The sequence below is a fragment of the Myxine glutinosa genome, chromosome 9 (genome assembly GCF_964187855.1).
Source record: "Myxine glutinosa chromosome 9, kmMyxGlut1.1, whole genome shotgun sequence".
Classification (NCBI taxonomy): Eukaryota; Metazoa; Chordata; class Myxini; order Myxiniformes; family Myxinidae; genus Myxine; species Myxine glutinosa.
In genome coordinates, this window is record NC_136269.1 from 77,405,889 (window position 1) to 77,432,680 (window position 26,792).

The 26,792-nt window shown below is 49.4% G+C and overlaps 3 non-coding genes across 3 annotated transcripts; all 3 read left to right on the plus strand.

The window, feature by feature from the left end:
- The first annotated feature begins 6,303 nt into the window (after positions 1 to 6,303).
- On the plus strand, positions 6,304 to 6,388 carry TRNAC-ACA (transfer RNA cysteine (anticodon ACA)). The gene is given in 2 exon segments: positions 6,304 to 6,340; positions 6,353 to 6,388. It is a non-coding gene; the product is annotated as a tRNA-Cys (tRNA).
- A 7,903-nt stretch (positions 6,389 to 14,291) lies between these two features.
- On the plus strand, positions 14,292 to 14,376 carry TRNAC-ACA (transfer RNA cysteine (anticodon ACA)). The gene is given in 2 exon segments: positions 14,292 to 14,328; positions 14,341 to 14,376. It is a non-coding gene; the product is annotated as a tRNA-Cys (tRNA).
- A 5,743-nt stretch (positions 14,377 to 20,119) lies between these two features.
- Positions 20,120 to 20,204, plus strand: TRNAC-ACA (transfer RNA cysteine (anticodon ACA)). Its single transcript is given in 2 exon segments — positions 20,120 to 20,156; positions 20,169 to 20,204. It is a non-coding gene; the product is annotated as a tRNA-Cys (tRNA).
- Positions 20,205 to 26,792: the final 6,588 nt, after the last annotated feature.

Genomic DNA, 26,792 nt, shown 5'->3' on the forward strand with positions numbered 1-26,792 from the left:
TTCACGAACCTGCTGGCCAGGCCCAACGTTCAAATATGGTTGGAGGAGGAATTTGTCATTTGTTCCGGCTGTCTGCGAAAGCTCGCCCATGCTTCCTGAAGTACACTGGGATCTGCAACGTCGACCAACGAAGACTGGCAGACCGTCAGTGAAAAGGCACGGTCATGTGAAGTCCAGCAGGGTTCAGAAAGATGTCGTAGGAGGTCAAGCAGGGTTCAGAAAGAGGTCATAGGAGGTCCAGCAGGGTACAGAAAGAGGTCGCAGTAGGTCCAGCAGGGTTCAGAAAGAGGTCATGTGAAGTCCAGCAGGGTTCAGATAGAGGTCATGTGAAGTCCAGCAGGGTTCAGATATATGTCATGTGAAGTCCAGCAGGGTTCAGAAAAGTTGGTGCATTCATTTGTGTTCAGCTGCAATTCCGAGTACTTGTCAGAGGCCTTTGTGCGCGTGGCTCAGGAACGTGCACGTCTGCGACAACCGGAGACCCCTTACGTTGATCACTCATTATTGCAGCACTAAAACATATCAGTAGGAGTGATAGCTAGTAGTCACATGGGCCAGTGGCGCAATGGATAACGCGTCTGACTACGAATCAGAAGATTGTAGGTTCGACTCCTACCTGGCTCAAAACTGATTTTGACTTCACTTTTAGCAATATTTAATGAAGTCGCGTGGTCGCTTTGCTTCTTCAACATATTTTCCTGAAGTCGAATTCATTGGAGTGGTAGTCCACCCCTTGGTGACGATTGAGTAACCTTGGTCACCTCTTTAAAATACAGTCGCGACCCTCGCGTCAAGGATTTGGCAACAGATTACGTCATCTTCCCGTTCCAAATCTGCTTTTTTAGTTCTACTTCCTTGAGGAACAGAGAAACCCAAGGTATCACCGCCATCGGAACGAGGGTCAAGCTGGGCTCAAGTCTTTCACGAACCTGCTGGCCAGGCCCAACTTTCAAATATGGTTGGAGGAGGAATTTGTCATTTGTTCCGGCTGCCTGCGAAAGCTCGCCCATGCTTCCTGAAGTACACTGGGATCTGCAACGTCGACCAACGAAGACTGGCAGACCGTCAGTGAAAAGGCACGGTCATGTGAAGTCCAGCAGGGTTCAGAAAGATGTCGTAGGAGGTCAAGCAGGGTTCAGAAAGAGGTCAGAGGAGGTTCAGCAGGGTTCAGAAAGAGGTCATAGGAGGTCCAGCAGGGTACAGAAAGAGGTCGCAGTAGGTCCAGCAGGGTTCAGAAAGAGGTCATGTGAAGTCCAGCAGGGTTCAGATAGAGGTCATGTGAAGTCCAGCAGGGTTCAAATAGAGGTCATGTGAAGTCCATCAGGGTTCAGAAAGATGTCGTAGGAGGTCAATCAGGGTTCAGAAAGAGGTCAGAGGAGGTTCAGCAGGGTTCAGAAAGAGGTCATAGGAGGTCCAGCAGGGTACAGAAAGAGGTCGCAGTAGGTCCAGCAGGGTTCAGATATATGTCATGTGAAGTCCAGCATGGTTCAGATAGAGGTCGTGTGAAGTCCAGCAGGGTTCAGATAGAGGTCATGTGAAGTTCAGCAGGGTTCAGAAAGAGGTCATGTGAAGTCCAGCAGGGTTCAGAAAAGTTGGTGCATTCATTTGTGTTCAGCTGCAATTCCGAGTACTTGTCAGAGGCCTTTGTGCGCGTGGCTCAGGAACGTGCACGTCTGCGACAACCGGAGACCCCTTACGTTGATCACTCATTATTGCAGCACTAAAACATATCAGTAGGAGTGATAGCTAGTAGTCACATGAGCCAGTGGCGCAATGGATAACGCGTCTGACTACGAATCAGAAGATTGTAGGTTCGACTCCTACCTGGCTCAAAACTGATTTTGACTTCACTTTTAGCAATATTTAATGAAGTCGCGTGGTCGCTTTGCTTCTTCAACATATTTTCCTGAAGTCGAATTCATTGGAGTGGTAGTCCACCCCTTGGTGACGATTGAGTAACCTTGGTCACCTCTTTAAAATACAGTCGCGACCCTCGCGTCAAGGATTTGGCAACAGATTACGTCATCTTCCCGTTCCAAACCTGCTTTTTTAGTTCTACTTCCTTGAGGAAAAGAGAAACCCAAGGTATCACCGCCATCGGAACGAGGGTCAAGCTGGGCTCAAGTCTTTCACGAACCTGCTGGCCAGGCCCAAGGTTCAAATATGGTTGGAGGAGGAATTTGTCATTTGTTCCGGCTGTCTGCGAAAGCTCGCCCATGCTTCCTGAAGTACACTGGGATCTGCAACGTCGACCAACGAAGACTGGCAGACCGTCAGTGAAAAGGCACGGTCATGTGAAGTCCAGCAGGGTTCAGAAAGATGTCGTAGGAGGTCAAGCAGGGTTCAGAAAGAGGTCAGAGGAGGTTCAGCAGGGTTCAGAAAGAGGTCATAGGAGGTCCAGCAGGGTACAGAAAGAGGTCGCAGTAGGTCCAGCAGGGTTCAGAAAGAGGTCATGTGAAGTCCAGCAGGGTTCAGATAGAGGTCATGTGAAGTCCAGCAGGGTTCAGATAGAGGTCATGTGAAGTCCAGCAGGGTTCAAATAGAGGTCATGTGAAGTCCATCAGGGTTCAGAAAGATGTCGTAGGAGGTCAATCAGGGTTCAGAAAGAGGTCAGAGGAGGTTCAGCAGGGTTCAGAAAGAGGTCATAGGAGGTCCAGCAGGGTACAGAAAGAGGTCGCAGTAGGTCCAGCAGGGTTCAGATATATGTCATGTGAAGTCCAGCATGGTTCAGATAGAGGTCGTGTGAAGTCCAGCAGGGTTCAGATAGAGGTCATGTGAAGTTCAGCAGGGTTCAGAAAGAGGTCATGTGAAGTCCAGCAGGGTTCAGAAAAGTTGGTGCATTCATTTGTGTTCAGCTGCAATTCCGAGTACTTGTCAGAGGCCTTTGTGCGCGTGGCTCAGGAACGTGCACGTCTGCGACAACCGGAGACCCCTTACGTTGATCACTCATTATTGCAGCACTAAAATATATCAGTAGGAGTGATAGCTAGTAGTCACATGGGCCAGTGGCGCAATGGATAACGCGTCTGACTACGAATCAGAAGATTGTAGGTTCGACTCCTACCTGGCTCAAAACTGATTTTGACTTCACTTTTAGCAATATTTAATGAAGTCGCGTGGTCGCTTTGCTTCTTCAACATATTTTCCTGAAGTCGAATTCATTGGAGTGGTAGTCCACCCCTTGGTGACGATTGAGTAACCTTGGTCACCTCTTTAAAATACAGTCGCGACCCTCGCGTCAAGGATTTGGCAACAGATTACGTCATCTTCCCGTTCCAAACCTGCTTTTTTAGTTCTACTTCCTTGAGGAAAAGAGAAACCCAAGGTATCACCGCCATCGGAACGAGGGTCAAGCTGGGCTCAAGTCTTTCACGAACCTGCTGGCCAGGCCCAACGTTCAAATATGGTTGGAGGAGGAATTTGTCATTTGTTCCGGCTGTCTGCGAAAGCTCGCCCATGCTTCCTGAAGTACACTGGGATCTGCAACGTCGACCAACGAAGACTGGCAGACCGTCAGTGAAAAGGCACGGTCATGTGAAGTCCAGCAGGGTTCAGAAAGATGTCGTAGGAGGTCAAGCAGGGTTCAGAAAGAGGTCATAGGAGGTCCAGCAGGGTACAGAAAGAGGTCGCAGTAGGTCCAGCAGGGTTCAGAAAGAGGTCATGTGAAGTCCAGCAGGGTTCAGATAGAGGTCATGTGAAGTCCAGCAGGGTTCAGATATATGTCATGTGAAGTCCAGCAGGGTTCAGAAAAGTTGGTGCATTCATTTGTGTTCAGCTGCAATTCCGAGTACTTGTCAGAGGCCTTTGTGCGCGTGGCTCAGGAACGTGCACGTCTGCGACAACCGGAGACCCCTTACGTTGATCACTCATTATTGCAGCACTAAAACATATCAGTAGGAGTGATAGCTAGTAGTCACATGGGCCAGTGGCGCAATGGATAACGCGTCTGACTACGAATCAGAAGATTGTAGGTTTGACTCCTACCTGGCTCAAAACTGATTTTGACTTCACTTTTAGCAATATTTAATGAAGTCGCGTGGTCGCTTTGCTTCTTCAACATATTTTCCTGAAGTCGAATTCATTGGAGTGGTAGTCCACCCCTTGGTGACGATTGAGTAACCATGGTCACCTCTTTAAAATACAGTCGCGACCCTCGCGTCAAGGATTTGGCAACAGATTACGTCATCTTCCCGTTCCAAATCTGCTTTTTTAGTTCTACTTCCTTGAGGAACAGAGAAACCCAAGGTATCACCGCCATCGGAACGAGGGTCAAGCTGGGCTCAAGTCTTTCACGAACCTGCTGGCCAGGCCCAACGTTCAAATATGGTTGGAGGAGGAATTTGTCATTTGTTCCGGCTGCCTGCGAAAGCTCGCCCATGCTTCCTGAAGTACACTGGGATCTGCAACGTCGACCAACGAAGACTGGCAGACCGTCAGTGAAAAGGCACGGTCATGTGAAGTCCAGCAGGGTTCAGAAAGATGTCGTAGGAGGTCAAGCAGGGTTCAGAAAGAGGTCAGAGGAGGTTCAGCAGGGTTCAGAAAGAGGTCATAGGAGGTCCAGCAGGGTACAGAAAGAGGTCGCAGTAGGTCCAGCAGGGTTCAGAAAGAGGTCATGTGAAGTCCAGCAGGGTTCAGATAGAGGTCATGTGAAGTCCAGCAGGGTTCAAATAGAGGTCATGTGAAGTCCATCAGGGTTCAGAAAGATGTCGTAGGAGGTCAATCAGGGTTCAGAAAGAGGTCAGAGGAGGTTCAGCAGGGTTCAGAAAGAGGTCATAGGAGGTCCAGCAGGGTACAGAAAGAGGTCGCAGTAGGTCCAGCAGGGTTCAGATATATGTCATGTGAAGTCCAGCATGGTTCAGATAGAGGTCGTGTGAAGTCCAGCAGGGTTCAGATAGAGGTCATGTGAAGTTCAGCAGGGTTCAGAAAGAGGTCATGTGAAGTCCAGCAGGGTTCAGAAAAGTTGGTGCATTCATTTGTGTTCAGCTGCAATTCCGAGTACTTGTCAGAGGCCTTTGTGCGCGTGGCTCAGGAACGTGCACGTCTGCGACAACCGGAGACCCCTTACGTTGATCACTCATTATTGCAGCACTAAAACATATCAGTAGGAGTGATAGCTAGTAGTCACATGGGCCAGTGGCGCAATGGATAACGCGTCTGACTACGAATCAGAAGATTGTAGGTTCGACTCCTACCTGGCTCAAAACTGATTTTGACTTCACTTTTAGCAATATTTAATGAAGTCGCGTGGTCGCTTTGCTTCTTCAACATATTTTCCTGAAGTCGAATTCATTGGAGTGGTAGTCCACCCCTTGGTGACGATTGAGTAACCTTGGTCACCTCTTTAAAATACAGTCGCGACCCTCGCGTCAAGGATTTGGCAACAGATTACGTCATCTTCCCGTTCCAAACCTGCTTTTTTAGTTCTACTTCCTTGAGGAAAAGAGAAACCCAAGGTATCACCGCCATCGGAACGAGGGTCAAGCTGGGCTCAAGTCTTTCACGAACCTGCTGGCCAGGCCCAACGTTCAAATATGGTTGGAGGAGGAATTTGTCATTTGTTCCGGCTGTCTGCGAAAGCTCGCCCATGCTTCCTGAAGTACACTGGGATCTGCAACGTCGACCAACGAAGACTGGCAGACCGTCAGTGAAAAGGCACGGTCATGTGAAGTCCAGCAGGGTTCAGAAAGATGTCGTAGGAGGTCAAGCAGGGTTCAGAAAGAGGTCAGAGGAGGTTCAGCAGGGTTCAGAAAGAGGTCATGTGAAGTCCAGCAGGGTTCAGATAGAGGTCATGTGAAGTCCAGCAGGGTTCAGATAGAGGTCATGTGAAGTCCAGCAGGGTTCAGAAAGATGTCGTAGGAGGTCAAGCAGGGTTCAGAAAGAGGTCAGAGGAGGTTCAGCAGGGTTCAGAAAGAGGTCATAGGAGGTCCAGCAGGGTACAGAAAGAGGTCGCAGTAGGTCCAGCAGGGTTCAGAAAGAGGTCATGTGAAGTCCAGCAGGGTTCAGATAGAGGTCATGTGAAGTCCAGCAGGGTTCAGATAGAGGTCATGTGAAGTCCAGCAGGGTTCAGATAGAGGTCATGTGAAGTTCAGCAGGGTTCAGAAAGAGGTCATGTGAAGTCCAGCAGGGTTCAGAAAAGTTGGTGCATTCATTTGTGTTCAGCTGCAATTCCGAGTACTTGTCAGAGGCCTTTGTGCGCGTGGCTCAGGAACGTGCACGTCTGCGACAACCGGAGACCCCTTACGTTGATCACTCATTATTGCAGCACTAAAACATATCAGTAGGAGTGATAGCTAGTAGTCACAGGGGCCAGTGGCGCAATGGATAACGCGTCTGACTACACGTCTGACTACGAATCAGAAGATTGTAGGTTCGACTCCTACCTGGCTCAAGACTGATTTTGACTTCACTTTTAGCAATATTTAATGAAGTCGCGTGGTCGCTTTGCTTCTTCAACATATTTTCCTGAAGTCGAATTCATTGGAGTGGTAGTCCACCCCTTGGTGACGATTGAGTAACCTTGGTCACCTCTTTAAAATACAGTCGCGACCCTCGCGTCAAGGATTTGGCAACAGATTACGTCATCTTCCCGTTCCAAACCTGCTTTTTTAGTCATACTTCCTTGTGGAACAGAGAAACCCAAGGTATCACCGCCATCGGAACGAGGGTCAAGCTGGGCTCAAGTCTTTCACGAACCTGCTGGCCAGGCCCAACGTACAAATATGGTTGGAGGAGGAATTTGTCATTTGTTCCGGCTGCCTGCGAAAGCTCGCCCATGCTTCCTGAAGTACACTGGGATCTGCAACGTCGACCAACGAAGACTGGCAGACCGTCAGTGAAAAGGCACGGTCATGTGAAGTCCAGCAGGGTTCAGAAAGATGTCGTAGGAGGTCAAGCAGGGTTCAGAAAGAGGTCAGAGGAGGTTCAGCAGGGTTCAGAAAGAGGTCATAGGAGGTCCAGCAGGGTACAGAAAGAGGTCGCAGTAGGTCCAGCAGGGTTCAGAAAGAGGTCATGTGAAGTCCAGCAGGGTTCAGATAGAGGTCATGTGAAGTCCAGCAGGGTTCAAATAGAGGTCATGTGAAGTCCATCAGGGTTCAGAAAGATGTCGTAGGAGGTCAATCAGGGTTCAGAAAGAGGTCAGAGGAGGTTCAGCAGGGTTCAGAAAGAGGTCATAGGAGGTCCAGCAGGGTACAGAAAGAGGTCGCAGTAGGTCCAGCAGGGTTCAGATATATGTCATGTGAAGTCCAGCATGGTTCAGATAGAGGTCGTGTGAAGTCCAGCAGGGTTCAGATAGAGGTCATGTGAAGTTCAGCAGGGTTCAGAAAGAGGTCATGTGAAGTCCAGCAGGGTTCAGAAAAGTTGGTGCATTCATTTGTGTTCAGCTGCAATTCCGAGTACTTGTCAGAGGCCTTTGTGCGCGTGGCTCAGGAACGTGCACGTCTGCGACAACCGGAGACCCCTTACGTTGATCACTCATTATTGCAGCACTAAAACATATCAGTAGGAGTGATAGCTAGTAGTCACATGGGCCAGTGGCGCAATGGATAACGCGTCTGACTACGAATCAGAAGATTGTAGGTTCGACTCCTACCTGGCTCAAAACTGATTTTGACTTCACTTTTAGCAATATTTAATGAAGTCGCGTGGTCGCTTTGCTTCTTCAACATATTTTCCTGAAGTCGAATTCATTGGAGTGGTAGTCCACCCCTTGGTGACGATTGAGTAACCTTGGTCACCTCTTTAAAATACAGTCGCGACCCTCGCGTCAAGGATTTGGCAACAGATTACGTCATCTTCCCGTTCCAAACCTGCTTTTTTAGTTCTACTTCCTTGAGGAAAAGAGAAACCCAAGGTATCACCGCCATCGGAACGAGGGTCAAGCTGGGCTCAAGTCTTTCACGAACCTGCTGGCCAGGCCCAACGTTCAAATATGGTTGGAGGAGGAATTTGTCATTTGTTCCGGCTGTCTGCGAAAGCTCGCCCATGCTTCCTGAAGTACACTGGGATCTGCAACGTCGACCAACGAAGACTGGCAGACCGTCAGTGAAAAGGCACGGTCATGTGAAGTCCAGCAGGGTTCAGAAAGATGTCGTAGGAGGTCAAGCAGGGTTCAGAAAGAGGTCATAGGAGGTCCAGCAGGGTACAGAAAGAGGTCGCAGTAGGTCCAGCAGGGTTCAGAAAGAGGTCATGTGAAGTCCAGCAGGGTTCAGATAGAGGTCATGTGAAGTCCAGCAGGGTTCAGATATATGTCATGTGAAGTCCAGCAGGGTTCAGAAAAGTTGGTGCATTCATTTGTGTTCAGCTGCAATTCCGAGTACTTGTCAGAGGCCTTTGTGCGCGTGGCTCAGGAACGTGCACGTCTGCGACAACCGGAGACCCCTTACGTTGATCACTCATTATTGCAGCACTAAAACATATCAGTAGGAGTGATAGCTAGTAGTCACATGGGCCAGTGGCGCAATGGATAACGCGTCTGACTACGAATCAGAAGATTGTAGGTTCGACTCCTACCTGGCTCAAAACTGATTTTGACTTCACTTTTAGCAATATTTAATGAAGTCGCGTGGTCGCTTTGCTTCTTCAACATATTTTCCTGAAGTCGAATTCATTGGAGTGGTAGTCCACCCCTTGGTGACGATTGAGTAACCTTGGTCACCTCTTTAAAATACAGTCGCGACCCTCGCGTCAAGGATTTGGCAACAGATTACGTCATCTTCCCGTTCCAAATCTGCTTTTTTAGTTCTACTTCCTTGAGGAACAGAGAAACCCAAGGTATCACCGCCATCGGAACGAGGGTCAAGCTGGGCTCAAGTCTTTCACGAACCTGCTGGCCAGGCCCAACGTTCAAATATGGTTGGAGGAGGAATTTGTCATTTGTTCCGGCTGCCTGCGAAAGCTCGCCCATGCTTCCTGAAGTACACTGGGATCTGCAACGTCGACCAACGAAGACTGGCAGACCGTCAGTGAAAAGGCACGGTCATGTGAAGTCCAGCAGGGTTCAGAAAGATGTCGTAGGAGGTCAAGCAGGGTTCAGAAAGAGGTCAGAGGAGGTTCAGCAGGGTTCAGAAAGAGGTCATAGGAGGTCCAGCAGGGTACAGAAAGAGGTCGCAGTAGGTCCAGCAGGGTTCAGAAAGAGGTCATGTGAAGTCCAGCAGGGTTCAGATAGAGGTCATGTGAAGTCCAGCAGGGTTCAAATAGAGGTCATGTGAAGTCCATCAGGGTTCAGAAAGATGTCGTAGGAGGTCAATCAGGGTTCAGAAAGAGGTCAGAGGAGGTTCAGCAGGGTTCAGAAAGAGGTCATAGGAGGTCCAGCAGGGTACAGAAAGAGGTCGCAGTAGGTCCAGCAGGGTTCAGATATATGTCATGTGAAGTCCAGCATGGTTCAGATAGAGGTCGTGTGAAGTCCAGCAGGGTTCAGATAGAGGTCATGTGAAGTTCAGCAGGGTTCAGAAAGAGGTCATGTGAAGTCCAGCAGGGTTCAGAAAAGTTGGTGCATTCATTTGTGTTCAGCTGCAATTCCGAGTACTTGTCAGAGGCCTTTGTGCGCGTGGCTCAGGAACGTGCACGTCTGCGACAACCGGAGACCCCTTACGTTGATCACTCATTATTGCAGCACTAAAACATATCAGTAGGAGTGATAGCTAGTAGTCACATGAGCCAGTGGCGCAATGGATAACGCGTCTGACTACGAATCAGAAGATTGTAGGTTCGACTCCTACCTGGCTCAAAACTGATTTTGACTTCACTTTTAGCAATATTTAATGAAGTCGCGTGGTCGCTTTGCTTCTTCAACATATTTTCCTGAAGTCGAATTCATTGGAGTGGTAGTCCACCCCTTGGTGACGATTGAGTAACCTTGGTCACCTCTTTAAAATACAGTCGCGACCCTCGCGTCAAGGATTTGGCAACAGATTACGTCATCTTCCCGTTCCAAACCTGCTTTTTTAGTTCTACTTCCTTGAGGAAAAGAGAAACCCAAGGTATCACCGCCATCGGAACGAGGGTCAAGCTGGGCTCAAGTCTTTCACGAACCTGCTGGCCAGGCCCAAGGTTCAAATATGGTTGGAGGAGGAATTTGTCATTTGTTCCGGCTGTCTGCGAAAGCTCGCCCATGCTTCCTGAAGTACACTGGGATCTGCAACGTCGACCAACGAAGACTGGCAGACCGTCAGTGAAAAGGCACGGTCATGTGAAGTCCAGCAGGGTTCAGAAAGATGTCGTAGGAGGTCAAGCAGGGTTCAGAAAGAGGTCAGAGGAGGTTCAGCAGGGTTCAGAAAGAGGTCATAGGAGGTCCAGCAGGGTACAGAAAGAGGTCGCAGTAGGTCCAGCAGGGTTCAGAAAGAGGTCATGTGAAGTCCAGCAGGGTTCAGATAGAGGTCATGTGAAGTCCAGCAGGGTTCAGATAGAGGTCATGTGAAGTCCAGCAGGGTTCAAATAGAGGTCATGTGAAGTCCATCAGGGTTCAGAAAGATGTCGTAGGAGGTCAATCAGGGTTCAGAAAGAGGTCAGAGGAGGTTCAGCAGGGTTCAGAAAGAGGTCATAGGAGGTCCAGCAGGGTACAGAAAGAGGTCGCAGTAGGTCCAGCAGGGTTCAGATATATGTCATGTGAAGTCCAGCATGGTTCAGATAGAGGTCGTGTGAAGTCCAGCAGGGTTCAGATAGAGGTCATGTGAAGTTCAGCAGGGTTCAGAAAGAGGTCATGTGAAGTCCAGCAGGGTTCAGAAAAGTTGGTGCATTCATTTGTGTTCAGCTGCAATTCCGAGTACTTGTCAGAGGCCTTTGTGCGCGTGGCTCAGGAACGTGCACGTCTGCGACAACCGGAGACCCCTTACGTTGATCACTCATTATTGCAGCACTAAAATATATCAGTAGGAGTGATAGCTAGTAGTCACATGGGCCAGTGGCGCAATGGATAACGCGTCTGACTACGAATCAGAAGATTGTAGGTTCGACTCCTACCTGGCTCAAAACTGATTTTGACTTCACTTTTAGCAATATTTAATGAAGTCGCGTGGTCGCTTTGCTTCTTCAACATATTTTCCTGAAGTCGAATTCATTGGAGTGGTAGTCCACCCCTTGGTGACGATTGAGTAACCTTGGTCACCTCTTTAAAATACAGTCGCGACCCTCGCGTCAAGGATTTGGCAACAGATTACGTCATCTTCCCGTTCCAAACCTGCTTTTTTAGTTCTACTTCCTTGAGGAAAAGAGAAACCCAAGGTATCACCGCCATCGGAACGAGGGTCAAGCTGGGCTCAAGTCTTTCACGAACCTGCTGGCCAGGCCCAACGTTCAAATATGGTTGGAGGAGGAATTTGTCATTTGTTCCGGCTGTCTGCGAAAGCTCGCCCATGCTTCCTGAAGTACACTGGGATCTGCAACGTCGACCAACGAAGACTGGCAGACCGTCAGTGAAAAGGCACGGTCATGTGAAGTCCAGCAGGGTTCAGAAAGATGTCGTAGGAGGTCAAGCAGGGTTCAGAAAGAGGTCATAGGAGGTCCAGCAGGGTACAGAAAGAGGTCGCAGTAGGTCCAGCAGGGTTCAGAAAGAGGTCATGTGAAGTCCAGCAGGGTTCAGATAGAGGTCATGTGAAGTCCAGCAGGGTTCAGATATATGTCATGTGAAGTCCAGCAGGGTTCAGAAAAGTTGGTGCATTCATTTGTGTTCAGCTGCAATTCCGAGTACTTGTCAGAGGCCTTTGTGCGCGTGGCTCAGGAACGTGCACGTCTGCGACAACCGGAGACCCCTTACGTTGATCACTCATTATTGCAGCACTAAAACATATCAGTAGGAGTGATAGCTAGTAGTCACATGGGCCAGTGGCGCAATGGATAACGCGTCTGACTACGAATCAGAAGTTTGTAGGTTTGACTCCTACCTGGCTCAAAACTGATTTTGACTTCACTTTTAGCAATATTTAATGAAGTCGCGTGGTCGCTTTGCTTCTTCAACATATTTTCCTGAAGTCGAATTCATTGGAGTGGTAGTCCACCCCTTGGTGACGATTGAGTAACCATGGTCACCTCTTTAAAATACAGTCGCGACCCTCGCGTCAAGGATTTGGCAACAGATTACGTCATCTTCCCGTTCCAAATCTGCTTTTTTAGTTCTACTTCCTTGAGGAACAGAGAAACCCAAGGTATCACCGCCATCGGAACGAGGGTCAAGCTGGGCTCAAGTCTTTCACGAACCTGCTGGCCAGGCCCAACGTTCAAATATGGTTGGAGGAGGAATTTGTCATTTGTTCCGGCTGCCTGCGAAAGCTCGCCCATGCTTCCTGAAGTACAATGGGATCTGCAACGTCGACCAACGAAGACTGGCAGACCGTCAGTGAAAAGGCACGGTCATGTGAAGTCCAGCAGGGTTCAGAAAGATGTCGTAGGAGGTCAAGCAGGGTTCAGAAAGAGGTCAGAGGAGGTTCAGCAGGGTTCAGAAAGAGGTCATAGGAGGTCCAGCAGGGTACAGAAAGAGGTCGCAGTAGGTCCAGCAGGGTTCAGAAAGAGGTCATGTGAAGTCCAGCAGGGTTCAGATAGAGGTCATGTGAAGTCCAGCAGGGTTCAAATAGAGGTCATGTGAAGTCCATCAGGGTTCAGAAAGATGTCGTAGGAGGTCAATCAGGGTTCAGAAAGAGGTCAGAGGAGGTTCAGCAGGGTTCAGAAAGAGGTCATAGGAGGTCCAGCAGGGTACAGAAAGAGGTCGCAGTAGGTCCAGCAGCGTTCAGATATATGTCATGTGAAGTCCAGCATGGTTCAGATAGAGGTCGTGTGAAGTCCAGCAGGGTTCAGATAGAGGTCATGTGAAGTTCAGCAGGGTTCAGAAAGAGGTCATGTGAAGTCCAGCAGGGTTCAGAAAAGTTGGTGCATTCATTTGTGTTCAGCTGCAATTCCGAGTACTTGTCAGAGGCCTTTGTGCGCGTGGCTCAGGAACGTGCACGTCTGCGACAACCGGAGACCCCTTACGTTGATCACTCATTATTGCAGCACTAAAACATATCAGTAGGAGTGATAGCTAGTAGTCACATGGGCCAGTGGCGCAATGGATAACGCGTCTGACTACGAATCAGAAGATTGTAGGTTCGACTCCTACCTGGCTCAAAACTGATTTTGACTTCACTTTTAGCAATATTTAATGAAGTCGCGTGGTCGCTTTGCTTCTTCAACATATTTTCCTGAAGTCGAATTCATTGGAGTGGTAGTCCACCCCTTGGTGACGATTGAGTAACCTTGGTCACCTCTTTAAAATACAGTCGCGACCCTCGCGTCAAGGATTTGGCAACAGATTACGTCATCTTCCCGTTCCAAACCTGCTTTTTTAGTTCTACTTCCTTGAGGAAAAGAGAAACCCAAGGTATCACCGCCATCGGAACGAGGGTCAAGCTGGGCTCAAGTCTTTCACGAACCTGCTGGCCAGGCCCAACGTTCAAATATGGTTGGAGGAGGAATTTGTCATTTGTTCCGGCTGTCTGCGAAAGCTCGCCCATGCTTCCTGAAGTACACTGGGATCTGCAACGTCGACCAACGAAGACTGGCAGACCGTCAGTGAAAAGGCACGGTCATGTGAAGTCCAGCAGGGTTCAGAAAGATGTCGTAGGAGGTCAAGCAGGGTTCAGAAAGAGGTCAGAGGAGGTTCAGCAGGGTACAGAAAGAGGTCGCAGTAGGTCCAGCAGGGTTCAGAAAGAGGTCATGTGAAGTCCAGCAGGGTTCAGATAGAGGTCATGTGAAGTCCAGCAGGGTTCAGATAGAGGTCATGTGAAGTCCAGCAGGGTTCAGATAGAGGTCATGTGAAGTCCAGCAGGGTTCAGATAGAGGTCATGTGAAGTCCAGCAGGGTTCAGAAAGATGTCGTAGGAGGTCAAGCAGGGTTCAGAAAGAGGTCAGAGGAGGTTCAGCAGGGTTCAGAAAGAGGTCATAGGAGGTCCAGCAGGGTACAGAAAGAGGTCGCAGTAGGTCCAGCAGGGTTCAGAAAGAGGTCATGTGAAGTCCAGCAGGGTTCAGATAGAGGTCATGTGAAGTCCAGCAGGGTTCAGATAGAGGTCATGTGAAGTCCAGCAGGGTTCAGATAGAGGTCATGTGAAGTTCAGCAGGGTTCAGAAAGAGGTCATGTGAAGTCCAGCAGGGTTCAGAAAAGTTGGTGCATTCATTTGTGTTCAGCTGCAATTCCGAGTACTTGTCAGAGGCCTTTGTGCGCGTGGCTCAGGAACGTGCACGTCTGCGACAACCGGAGACCCCTTACGTTGATCACTCATTATTGCAGCACTAAAACATATCAGTAGGAGTGATAGCTAGTAGTCACAGGGGCCAGTGGCGCAATGGATAACGCGTCTGACTACACGTCTGACTACGAATCAGAAGATTGTAGGTTCGACTCCTACCTGGCTCAAGACTGATTTTGACTTCACTTTTAGCAATATTTAATGAAGTCGCGTGGTCGCTTTGCTTCTTCAACATATTTTCCTGAAGTCGAATTCATTGGAGTGGTAGTCCACCCCTTGGTGACGATTGAGTAACCTTGGTCACCTCTTTAAAATACAGTCGCGACCCTCGCGTCAAGGATTTGGCAACAGATTACGTCATCTTCCCGTTCCAAACCTGCTTTTTTAGTCATACTTCCTTGTGGAACAGAGAAACCCAAGGTATCACCGCCATCGGAACGAGGGTCAAGCTGGGCTCAAGTCTTTCACGAACCTGCTGGCCAGGCCCAACGTACAAATATGGTTGGAGGAGGAATTTGTCATTTGTTCCGGCTGCCTGCGAAAGCTCGCCCATGCTTCCTGAAGTACACTGGGATCTGCAACGTCGACCAACGAAGACTGGCAGACCGTCAGTGAAAAGGCACTGTCATGTGAAGTCCAGCAGGGTTCAGATAGAGGTCATGTGAAGTCCAGCAGGGTTCAGATAGAGGTCATGTGAAGTCCAGCAGGGTTCAGAAAGATGTCGTAGAAGGTCAAGCAGGGTTCAGAAAGAGGTCAGAGGAGGTTCAGCAGGGTTCAGAAAGAGGTCATAGGAGGTCCAGCAGGGTACAGAAAGAGGTCGCAGTAGGTCCAGCAGGGTTCAGAAAGAGGTCATGTGAAGTCCAGCAGGGTTCAGATAGAGGTCATGTGAAGTCCAGCAGGGTTCAGATAGAGGTCATGTGAAGTCCAGCAGGGTTCAGATAGAGGTCATGTGAAGTTCAGCAGGGTTCAGAAAGAGGTCATGTGAAGTCCAGCAGGGTTCAGAAAAGTTGGTGCATTCATTTGTGTTCAGCTGCAATTCCGAGTACTTGTCAGAGGCCTTTGTGCGCGTGGCTCAGGAACGTGCACGTCTGCGACAACCGGAGACCCCTTACGTTGATCACTCATTATTGCAGCACTAAAACATATCAGTAGGCGTGATAGCTAGTAGTCACAGGGGCCAGTGGCGCAATGGCTAACGCGTCTGACTACGAATCAGAAGATTGTAGGTTCGACTCCTACCTGGCTCGAAACTGATTTTGACTTCACTTTTAGCAATATTTAATGAAGTCGCGTGGTCGCTTTGCTTCTTCAACATATTTTCCTGAAGTCGAATTCATTGGAGTGGTAGTCCACCCCTTGGTGACGATTGAGTAACCTTGGTCACCTCTTTAAAATACAGTCGCGACCCTCGCGTCAAGGATTTGGCAACAGATTACGTCATCTTCCCGTTCCAAACCTGCTTTTTTAGTTCTACTTCCTTGAGGAACAGAGAAACCCAAGGTATCACCGCCATCGGAACGAGGGTCAAGCTGGGCTCAAGTCTTTCACGAACCTGCTGGCCAGGCCCAACGTTCAAATATGGTTGGAAGAGGAATTTGTCATTTGTTCCGGCTGCCTGCGAAAGCTCGCCCATGCTTCCTGAAGTACACTTGGATCTGCAACGTCGACCAACGAAGACTGGCAGACCGTCAGTGAAAAGGCACGGTCATGTGAAGTCCAGCAGGGTTCAGAAAGATGTCGTAGTAGGTCAAGCAGGGTTCAGAAAGAGGTCAGAGGAGGTTCAGCAGGGTTCAGAAAGAGGTCATAGGAGGTCCAGCAGTGTACAGAAAGAGGTCGCAGTAGGTCCAGCAGGGTTCAGAAAGAGGTCATGTGAAGTCCAGCAGGGTTCAGATAGAGGTCATGTGAAGTCCAGCAGGGTTCAGATAGAGGTCATGTGAAGTCCAGCAGGGTTCAGAAAGATGTCGTAGGAGGTCAATCAGGGTTCAGAAAGAGGTCAGAGGAGGTTCAGCAGGGTTCAGAAAGAGGTCATAGGAGGTCCAGCAGGGTACAGAAAGAGGTCGCAGTAGGTCCAGCAGGGTTCAGAAAAGTTGGTGCATTCATTTGTGTTCAGCTGCAATTCCGAGTACTTGTCAGAGGCCTTTGTGCGCGTGGCTCAGGAACGTGCACGTCTGCGACAACCGGAGACCCCTTACGTTGATCACTCATTATTGCAGCACTAAAACATATCAGTAGGAGTGATAGCTAGTAGTCACATGGGCCAGTGGCGCAATGGATAACGCGTCTGACTACGAATCAGAAGATTGTAGGTTCGACTCCTACCTGGCTCAAAACTGATTTTGACTTCACTTTTAGCAATATTTAATGAAGTCGCGTGGTCGCTTTGCTTCTTCAACATATTTTCCTGAAGTCGAATTCATTGGAGTGGTAGTCCACCCCTTGGTGACGATTGAGTAACCTTGGTCACCTCTTTAAAATACAGTCGCGACCCTCGCGTCAAGGATTTGGCAACAGATTACGTCATCTTCCCGTTCCAAACCTGCTTTTTTAGTTCTACTTCCTTGAGGAACAGAGAAACCCAAGGTATCACCGCCATCGGAACGAGGGTCAAGCTGGGCTCAAGTCTTTCACGAACCTGCTGGCCAGGCCCAACGTTCAAATATGGTTGGAGGAGGAATTTGTCATTTGTTCCGGCTGCCTGCGAAAGCTCGCCCATGCTTCCTGAAGTACACTGGGATCTGCAACGTCGACCAACGAAGCCTGGCAGACCGTCAGTGAAAAGGCACGGTCATGTGAAGTCCAGCAGGGTTCAGAAAGATGTCGTAGGAGGTCAAGCAGGGTTCAGAAAGAGGTCAGAGGAGGTTCAGCAGGGTTCAGAAAGAGGTCATAGGAGGTCCAGCAGGGTACAGAAAGAGGTCGCAGTAGGTCCAGCAGGGTTCAGAAAGAGGTCATGTGAAGTCCAGCAGGGTTCAGATAGAGGTCATGTGAAGTCCAGCAGGGTTCAAATAGAGGTCATGTGAAGTCCAGCAGGGTTCAGAAAGATGTCGTAGGAGGTCAATCAGGGTTCAGAAAGAGGTCAGAGGAGGTTCAGCAGGGTTCAGAAAGAGGTCATAGGAGGTCCAGCAGGGTACAGAAAGAGGTCGCAGTAGGTCCAGCAGGGTTCAGATATATGTCATGTGAAGTCCAGCATGGTTCAGATAGAGGTCGTGTGAAGTCCAGCAGGGTTCAGATAGAGGTCATGTGAAGTTCAGCAGGGTTCAGAAAGAGGTCATGTGAAGTCCAGCAGGGTTCAGAAAAGTTGGTGCATTCATTTGTGTTCAGCTGCAATTCCGAGTACTTGTCAGAGGCCTTTGTGCGCGTGGCTCAGGAACGTGCACGTCTGCGACAACCGGAGACCCCTTACGTTGATCACTCATTATTGCAGCACTAAAACATATCAGTAGGAGTGATAGCTAGTAGTCACATGGGCCAGTGGCGCAATGGATAACGCGTCTGACTACGAATCAGAAGATTGTAGGTTCGACTCCTACTTGGCTCAAAACTGATTTTGATTTCACTTTTAGCAATATTTAATGAAGTCGCGTGGTCGCTTTGCTTCTTCAACATATTTTCCTGAGGTCGAATTCATTGGAGTGGTAGTCCACCCCTTGGTGACGATTGAGTAACCTTGGTCACCTCTTTAAAATACAGTCGCGACCCTCGCGTCAAGGATTTGGCAACAGATTACGTCATCTTCCCGTTCCAAACCTGCTTTTTTCGTTCTACTTCCTTGAGGAACAGAGAAACCCAAGGTATCACCGCCATCGGAACGAGGGTCAAGCTGGGCTCAAGTCTTTCACGAACCTGCTGGCCAGGCCCAACGTTCAAATATGGTTGGAGGAGGAATTTGTCATTTGTTCCGGCTGCCTGCGAAAGCTCGCCCATGCTTCCTGAAGTACACTGGGATCTGCAACGTCGACCAACGAAGACTGGCAGACCGTCAGTGAAAAGGCACGGTCATGTGAAGTCCAGCAGGGTTCAGAAAGATGTCGTAGGAGGTCAAGCAGGGTTCAGAAAGAGGTCAGAGGAGGTTCAGCAGGGTTCAGAAAGAGGTCATAGGAGGTCCAGCAGGGTACAGAAAGAGGTCGCAGTAGGTCCAGCAGGGTTCAGAAAGAGGTCATGTGAAGTCCAGCAGGGTTCAGAAAGAGGTCATGTGAAGTCCAGCAGGGTTCAGATAGAGGTCATGTGAAGTCCAGCAGGGTTCAGAAAGATGTCGTAGGAGGTCAATCAGGGTTCAGAAAGAGGTCAGAGGAGGTTCAGCAGGGTTCAGAAAGAGGTCATAGGAGGTCCAGCAGGGTACAGAAAGAGGTCGCAGTAGGTCCAGCAGGGTTCAGAAAGAGGTCATGTGAAGTCCAGCAGGGTTCAGATAGAGGTCATGTGAAGTCCAGCAGGGTTCAGAAAGGAGTCATGTGAAGTCCAGCAGGGTTCAGATATATGTCATGTGAAGTCCAGCAGGGTTCAGAAAAGTTGGTGCATTCATTTGTGTTCAGCTGCAATTCCGAGTACTTGTCAGAGGCCTTTGTGCGCGTGGCTCAGGAACGTGCACATCTGCGACAACCGGAGACCCATTACGTTGATCACTCATTATTGCAGCACTAAAACATATCAGTAGGAGTGATAGCTAGTAGTCACATGGGCCAGTGGCGCAATGGATAACGCGTCTGACTACGAATCAGAAGATTGTAGGTTCGACTCCTACCTGGCTCAAAACTGATTTTGATTTCACTTTTAGCAATATTTAATGAAGTCGCGTGGTCGCTTTGCTTCTTCAACATATTTTCCTGAAGTCGAATTCATTGGAGTGGTAGTCCACCCCTTGGTGACGATTGAGTAACCTTGGTCACCTCTTTAAAATACAGTCGCGACCCTCGCGTCAAGGATTTGGCAACAGATTACGTCATCTTCCCGTTCCAAACCTGCTTTTTTAGTTCTACTTCCTTGAGGAAAAGAGAAACCCAAGGTATCACCGCCATCGGAACGAGGGTCAAGCTGGGCTCAAGTCTTTCCCGAACCTGCTGGCCAGGCCCAACGTTCAAATATGGTTGGAGGAGGAATTTGTCATTTGTTCCGGCTGTCTGCGAAAGCTCGCCCATGCTTCCTGAAGTACACTGGGATTTGCAACGTCGACCAACGAAGACTGGCAGACCGTCAGTGAAAAGGCACGGTCATGTGAAGTCCAGCAGGGTTCAGAAAGATGTCGTAGGAGGTCAAGCAGGGTTCAGAAAGAGGTCAGAGGAGGTTCAGCAGGGTTCAGAAAGAGGTCATAGGAGGTCCAGCAGGGTACAGAAAGAGGTCGCAGTAGGTCCAGCAGGGTTCAGAAAGAGGTCATGTGAAGTCCAGCAGGGTTCAGATAGAGGTCATGTGAAGTCCAGCAGGGTTCAGATAGAGGTCATGTGAAGTCCAGCAGGGTTCAGAAAGATGTCGTAGGATGTCAAGCAGGGTTCAGAAAGAGGTCAGAGGAGGTTCAGCAGGGTTCAGAAAGAGGTCATAGGAGGTCCAGCAGGGTACAGAAAGAGGTCGCAGTAGGTCCAGCAGGGTTCAGAAAGAGGTCATGTGAAGTCCAGCAGGGTTCAGATAGAGGTCATGTGAAGTCCAGCAGGGTTGAGATAGAGGTCATGTGAAGTCCAGCAGGGTTCAGATAGAGGTCATGTGAAGTTCAGCAGGGTTCAGAAAGAGGTCATGTGAAGTCCAGCAGGGTTCAGAAAAGTTGGTGCATTCATTTGTGTTCAGCTGCAATTCCGAGTACTTGTCAGAGGCCTTTGTGCGCGTGGCTCAGGAACGTGCACGTCTGCGACAACCGGAGACCCCTTACGTTGATCACTCATTATTGCAGCACTAAAACATATCAGTAGGAGTGATAGCTAGTAGTCACAGGGGCCAGTGGCGCAATGGATAACGCGTCTGACTACACGTCTGACTACGAATCAGAAGATTGTAGGTTCGACTCCTACCTGGCTCAAGACTGATTTTGACTTCACTTTTAGCAATATTTAATGAAGTCGCGTGGTCGCTTTGCTTCTTCAACATATTTTCCTGAAGTCGAATTCATTGGAGTGGTAGTCCACCCCTTGGTGACGATTGAGTAACCTTGGTCACCTCTTTAAAATACAGTCGCGACCCTCGCGTCAAGGATTTGGCAACAGATTACGTCATCTTCCCGTTCCAAACCTGCTTTTTTAGTCATACTTCCTTGTGGAACAGAGAAACCCAAGGTATCACCGCCATCGGAACGAGGGTCAAGCTGGGCTCAAGTCTTTCACGAACCTGCTGGCCAGGCCCAACGTTCAAATATGGTTGGAGGAGGAATTTGTCATTTGTTCCGGCTGCCTGCGAAAGCTCGCCCATGCTTCCTGAAGTACACTGGGATCTGCAACGTCGACCAACGAAGACTGGCAGACCGTCAGTGAAAAGGCACTGTCATGTGAAGTCCAGCAGGGTTCAGATAGAGGTCATGTGAAGTCCAGCAGGGTTCAGATAGAGGTCATGTGAAGTCCAGCAGGGTTCAGAAAGATGTCGTAGGAGGTCAAGCAGGGTTCAGAAAGAGGTCAGAGGAGGTTCAGCAGGGTTCAGAAAGAGGTCATAGGAGGTCCAGCAGGGTACAGAAAGAGGTCGCAGTAGGTCCAGCAGGGTTCAGAAAGAGGTCATGTGAAGTCCAGCAGGGTTCAGATAGAGGTCATGTGAAGTTCAGCAGGGTTCAGAAAGAGGTCATGTGAAGTCCAGCAGGGTTCAGAAAAGTTGGTGCATTCATTTGTGTTCAGCTGCAATTCCGAGTACTTGTCAGAGGCCTTTGTGCGCGTGGCTCAGGAACGTGCACGTCTGCGACAACCGGAGACCCCTTACGTTGATCACTCATTATTGCAGCACTAAAACATATCAGTAGGCGTGATAGCTAGTAGTCACAGGGGCCAGTGGCGCAATGGATAACGCGTCTGACTACGAATCAGAAGATTGTAGGTTCGACTCCTACCTGGCTCGAAACTGATTTTGACTTCACTTTTAGCAATATTTAATGAAGTCGCGTGGTCGCTTTGCTTCTTCAACATATTTTCCTGAAGTCGAATTCATTGGAGTGGTAGTCCACCCCTTGGTGACGATTGAGTAACCTTGGTCACCTCTTTAAAATACAGTCGCGACCCTCGCGTCAAGGATTTGGCAACAGATTACGTCATCTTCCCGTTCCAAACCTGCTTTTTTAGTTCTACTTCCTTGAGGAACAGAGAAACCCAAGGTATCACCGCCATCGGAACGAGGGTCAAGCTGGGCTCAAGTCTTTCACGAACCTGCTGGCCAGGCCCAACGTTCAAATATGGTTGGAAGAGGAATTTGTCATTTGTTCCGGCTGCCTGCGAAAGCTCGCCCATGCTTCCTGAAGTACACTTGGATCTGCAACGTCGACCAACGAAGACTGGCAGACCGTCAGTGAAAAGGCACGGTCATGTGAAGTCCAGCAGGGTTCAGAAACATGTCGTAGGAGGTCAAGCAGGGTTCAGAAAGAGGTCAGAGGAGGTTCAGCAGGGTTCAGAAAGAGGTCATAGGAGGTCCAGCAGGGTACAGAAAGAGGTCGCAGTAGGTCCAGCAGGGTTCAGAAAGAGGTCATGTGAAGTCCAGCAGGGTTCAGATAGAGGTCATGTGAAGTCCAGCAGGGTTCAGATAGAGGTCATGTGAAGTCCAGCAGGGTTCAGAAAGATGTCGTAGGAGGTCAATCAGGGTTCAGAAAGAGGTCAGAGGAGGTTCAGCAGGGTTCAGAAAGAGGTCATAGGAGGTCCAGCAGGGTACAGAAAGAGGTCGCAGTAGGTCCAGCAGGGTTCAGAAAAGTTGGTGCATTCATTTGTGTTCAGCTGCAATTCCGAGTACTTGTCAGAGGCCTTTGTGCGCGTGGCTCAGGAACGTGCACGTCTGCGACAACCGGAGACCCCTTACGTTGATCACTCATTATTGCAGCACTAAAACATATCAGTAGGAGTGATAGCTAGTCGTCACATGGGCCAGTGGCGCAATGGATAACGCGTCTGACTACGAATCAGAAGATTGTAGGTTCGACTCCTACCTGGCTCAAAACTGATTTTGACTTCACTTTTAGCAATATTTAATGAAGTCGCGTGGTCGCTTTGCGACTTCAACATATTTTCCTGAAGTCGAATTCATTGGAGTGGTAGTCCACCCCTTGGTGACGATTGAGTAACCTTGGTCACCTCTTTAAAATACAGTCGCGACCCTCGCGTCAAGGATTTGGCAACAGATTACGTCATCTTCCCGTTCCAAACCTGCTTTTTTAGTTCTACATCATTGAGGAACAGAGAAACCCAAGGTATCACCGCCATCGGAACGAGGGTCAAGCTGGGCTCAAGTCTTTCACGAACCTGCTGGCCAGGCCCAACGTTCAAATATGGTTGGAGGAGGAATTTGTCATTTGTTCCGGCTGCCTGCGAAAGCTCGCCCATGCTTCCTGAAGTACACTGGGATCTGCAACGTCGACCAACGAAGACTGGCAGACCGTCAGTGAAAAGGCACTGTCATGTGAAGTCCAGCAGGGTTCAGATAGAGGTCATGTGAAGTCCAGCAGGGTTCAGATAGAGGTCATGTGAAGTCCAGCAGGGTTCAGAAAGATGTCGTAGGAGGTCAAGCAGGGTTCAGAAAGAGGTCAGAGGAGGTTCAGCAGGGTTCAGAAAAAGGTCATAGGAGGTCCAGCAGGGTACAGAAAGAGGTCGCAGTAGGTCCAGCAGGGTTCAGAAAGAGGTCATGTGAAGTCCAGCAGGGTTCAGATAGAGGTCATGTGAAGTCCAGCACGGTTCAGATAGAGGTCATGTGAAGTCCAGCAGGGTTCAGATAGAGGTCATGTGAAGTTCAGCAGGGTTCAGAAAGAGGTCATGTGAAGTCCAGCAGGGTTCAGAAAAGTTGGTGCATTCATTTGTGTTCAGCTGCAATTCCGAGTACTTGTCAGAGGCCTTTGTGCGCGTGGCTCAGGAACGTGCACGTCTGCGACAACCGGAGACCCCTTACGTTGATCACTCATTATTGCAGCACTAAAACATATCAGTAGGAGTGATAGATAGTAGTCACAGGGGCCAGTGGCGCAATGGATAACGCGTCTGACTACGAATCAGAAGATTGCAGGTTCGACTCCTACCTGGCTCAAAACTGATTTTGACTTCACTTTTAGCAATATTTAATGAAGTCGCGTGGTCGCTTTGCTTCTTCAACATATTTTCCTGAAGTCGAATTCATTGGAGTGGTAGTCCACCCCTTGGTGACGATTGAGTAACCTTGGTCACGTCTTTAAAATACAGTCGCGACCCTCGCGTCAAGGATTTGGCAACAGATTACGTCATCTTCCCGTTCCAAACCTGCTTTTTTAGTTCTACTTCCTTGAGGAACAGAGAAACCCAAGGTATCACCGCCATCGGAACGAGGGTCAAGCTGGGCTCAAGTCTTTCACGAACCTGCTGGCCAGGCCCAACGTTCAAATATGGTTGGAGGAGGAATTTGTCATTTGTTCCGGCTGCCTGCGAAAGCTCGCCCATGCTTCCTGAAGTATACTGGGATCTGCAACGTCGACCAACGAAGACTGGCAGACCGTCAGTGAAAAGGCACGGTCATGTGAAGTCCAGCAGGGTTCAGAAAGATGTCGTAGGAGGTCAAGCAGGGTTCAGAAAGAGGTCAGAGGAGGTTCAGCAGGGTTCAGAAAGAGGTCATAGGAGGTCCAGCAGGGTACAGAAAGAGGTCGCAGTAGGTCCAGCAGGGTTGAGAAAGAGGTCATGTGAAGTCCAGCAGGGTTCAGATAGAGGTCATGTGAAGTCCAGCAGGGTTCAGATAGAGGTCATGTGAAGTCCAGCAGGGTTCAGAAAGATGTCGTAGGAGGTCAATCAGGGTTCAGAAAGAGGTCAGAGGAGGTTCAGCAGGGTTCAGAAAGAGGTCATAGGAGGTCCAGCAGGGTACAGAAAGAGGTCGCAGTAGGTCCAGCAGGGTTCAGAAAGAGGTCATGTGAAGTCCAGCAGGGTTCAGATAGAGGTCATGTGAAGTCCAGCAGGGGTCAGAAAGGAGTCATGTGAAGTCCAGCAGGGTTCAGATATATGTCATGTGAAGTCCAGCAGGGTTCAGAAAAGTTGGTGCATTCATTTGTGTTCAGCTGCAATTCCGAGGCCTTGTCAGAGGCCTTTGTGCGCGTGGCTCAGGAACGTGCACGTCTGCGACAACCGGAGACCCCTTACGTTGATCACTCATTATTGCAGCACTAAAACATATCAGTAGGAGTGATAGCTAGTAGTCACATGGGCCAGTGGCGCAATGGATAACGCGTCTGACTACGAATCAGAAAGATTGTAGGTTCGACTCCTACCTGGCTCAAAACTGATTTTGACTTCACTTTTAGCAATATTTAATGAAGTCGCGTGGTCGCTTTGCTTCTTCAACATATTTTCCTGAAGTCGAATTCATTGGAGTGGTAGTCCACCCCTTGGTGACGATTGAGTAACCTTGGTCACCTCTTTAAAATACAGTCGCGACCCTCGCGTCAAGAATTTGGCAACAGATTACGTCATCTTCCCGTTCCAAACCTGCTTTTTTAGTCATACTTCCTTGTGGAACAGAGAAACCCAAGGTATCACCGCCATCGGAACGAGGGTCAAGCTGGGCTCAAGTCTTTCACGAACCTGCTGGCCAGGCCCAACGTTCAAATATGGTTGGAGGAGGAATTTGTCATTTGTTCCGGCTGCCTGCGAAAGCTCGCCCATGCTTCCTGAAGTACACTGGGATCTGCAACGTCGACCAACGAAGACTGGCAGACCGTCAGTGAAAAGGCACTGTCATGTGAAGTCCAGCAGGGTTCAGATAGAGGTCATGTGAAGTCCAGCAGGGTTCAGATAGAGGTCATGTGAAGTCCAGCAGGGTTCAGAAAGATGTCGTAGGAGGTCAAGCAGGGTTCAGAAAGAGGTCAGAGGAGGTTCAGCAGGGTTCAGAAAGAGGTCATAGGAGGTCCAGCAGGGTACAGAAAGAGGTCGCAGTAGGTCCAGCAGGGTTCAGAAAGAGGTCATGTGAAGTCCAGCAGGGTTCAGATAGAGGTCATGTGAAGTCCAGCAGGGTTCAGATAGAGGTCATGTGAAGTCCAGCAGGGTTCAGATAGAGGTCATGTGAAGTTCAGCAGGGTTCAGATAGAGGTCATGTGAAGTCCAGCAGGGTTCAGAAAGATGTCGTAGGAGGTCAATCATGGTTCAGAAAGAGGTCAGAGGAGGTTCAGCAGGGTTCAGAAAGAGGTCATAGGAGGTCCAGCAGGGTACAGAAAGAGGTCGCAGTAGGTCCAGCAGGGTTCAGAAAGAGGTCATGTGAAGTCCAGCAGGGTTCAGATAGAGGTCATGTGAAGTCCAGCAGGGTTCAGAAAGGAGTCATGTGAAGTCCAGCAGGGTTCAGATATATGTCATGTGAAGTCCAGCAGGGTTCAGAAAAGTTGGTGCATTCATTTGTGTTCAGCTGCAATTCCGAGTACTTGTTAGAGGCCTTTGTGCGCGTGGCTCAGGAACGTGCACGTCTGCGACAACCGGAGACCCCTTACGTTGATCACTCATTATTGCAGCACTAAAACATATCAGTAGGAGTGATAGCTAGTAGTCACATGGGCCAGTGGCGCAATGGATAACGTGTCTGACTACGAATCAGAAGATTGTAGGTTCGACTCCTACCTGGCTCAAAACTGATTTTGACTTCACTTTTAGCAATATTTAATGAAGTCGCGTGGTCGCTTTGCTTCTTCAACATATTTTCCTGAAGTCGAATTCATTGGAGTGGTAGTCCACCCCTTGGTGACGATTGAGTAACCTTGGTCACCTCTTTAAAATACAGTCGCGACCCTCGCGTCAAGGATTTGGCAACAGATTACGTCATCTTCCCGTTCCAAACCTGCTTTTTTAGTTCTACTTCCTTGAGGAACAGAGAAACCCAAGGTATCACCGCCATCGGAACGAGGGTCAAGCTGGGCTCAAGTCTTTCACGAACCTGCTGGCCAGGCCCAACGTTCAAATATGGTTGGAGGAGGAATTTGTCATTTGTTCCGGCTGCCTGCGAAAGCTCGCCCATGCTTCCTGAAGTATACTGGGATCTGCAACGTCGACCAACGAAGACTGGCAGACCGTCAGTGAAAAGGCACGGTCATGTGAAGTCCAGCAGGGTTCAGAAAGATGTCGTAGGAGGTCAAGCAGGGTTCAGAAAGAGGTCAGAGGAGGTTCAGCAGGGTTCAGAAAGAGGTCATAGGAGGTCCAGCAGGGTACAGAAAGAGGTCGCAGTAGGTCCAGCAGGGTTGAGAAAGAGGTCATGTGAAGTCCAGCAGGGTTCAGATAGAGGTCATGTGAAGTCCAGCAGGGTTCAGATAGAGGTCATGTGAAGTCCAGCAGGGTTCAGAAAGATGTCGTAGGAGGTCAATCAGGGTTCAGAAAGAGGTCAGAGGAGGTTCAGCAGGGTTCAGAAAGAGGTCATAGGAGGTCCAGCAGGGTACAGAAAGAGGTCGCAGTAGGTCCAGCAGGGTTCAGAAAGAGGTCATGTGAAGTCCAGCAGGGTTCAG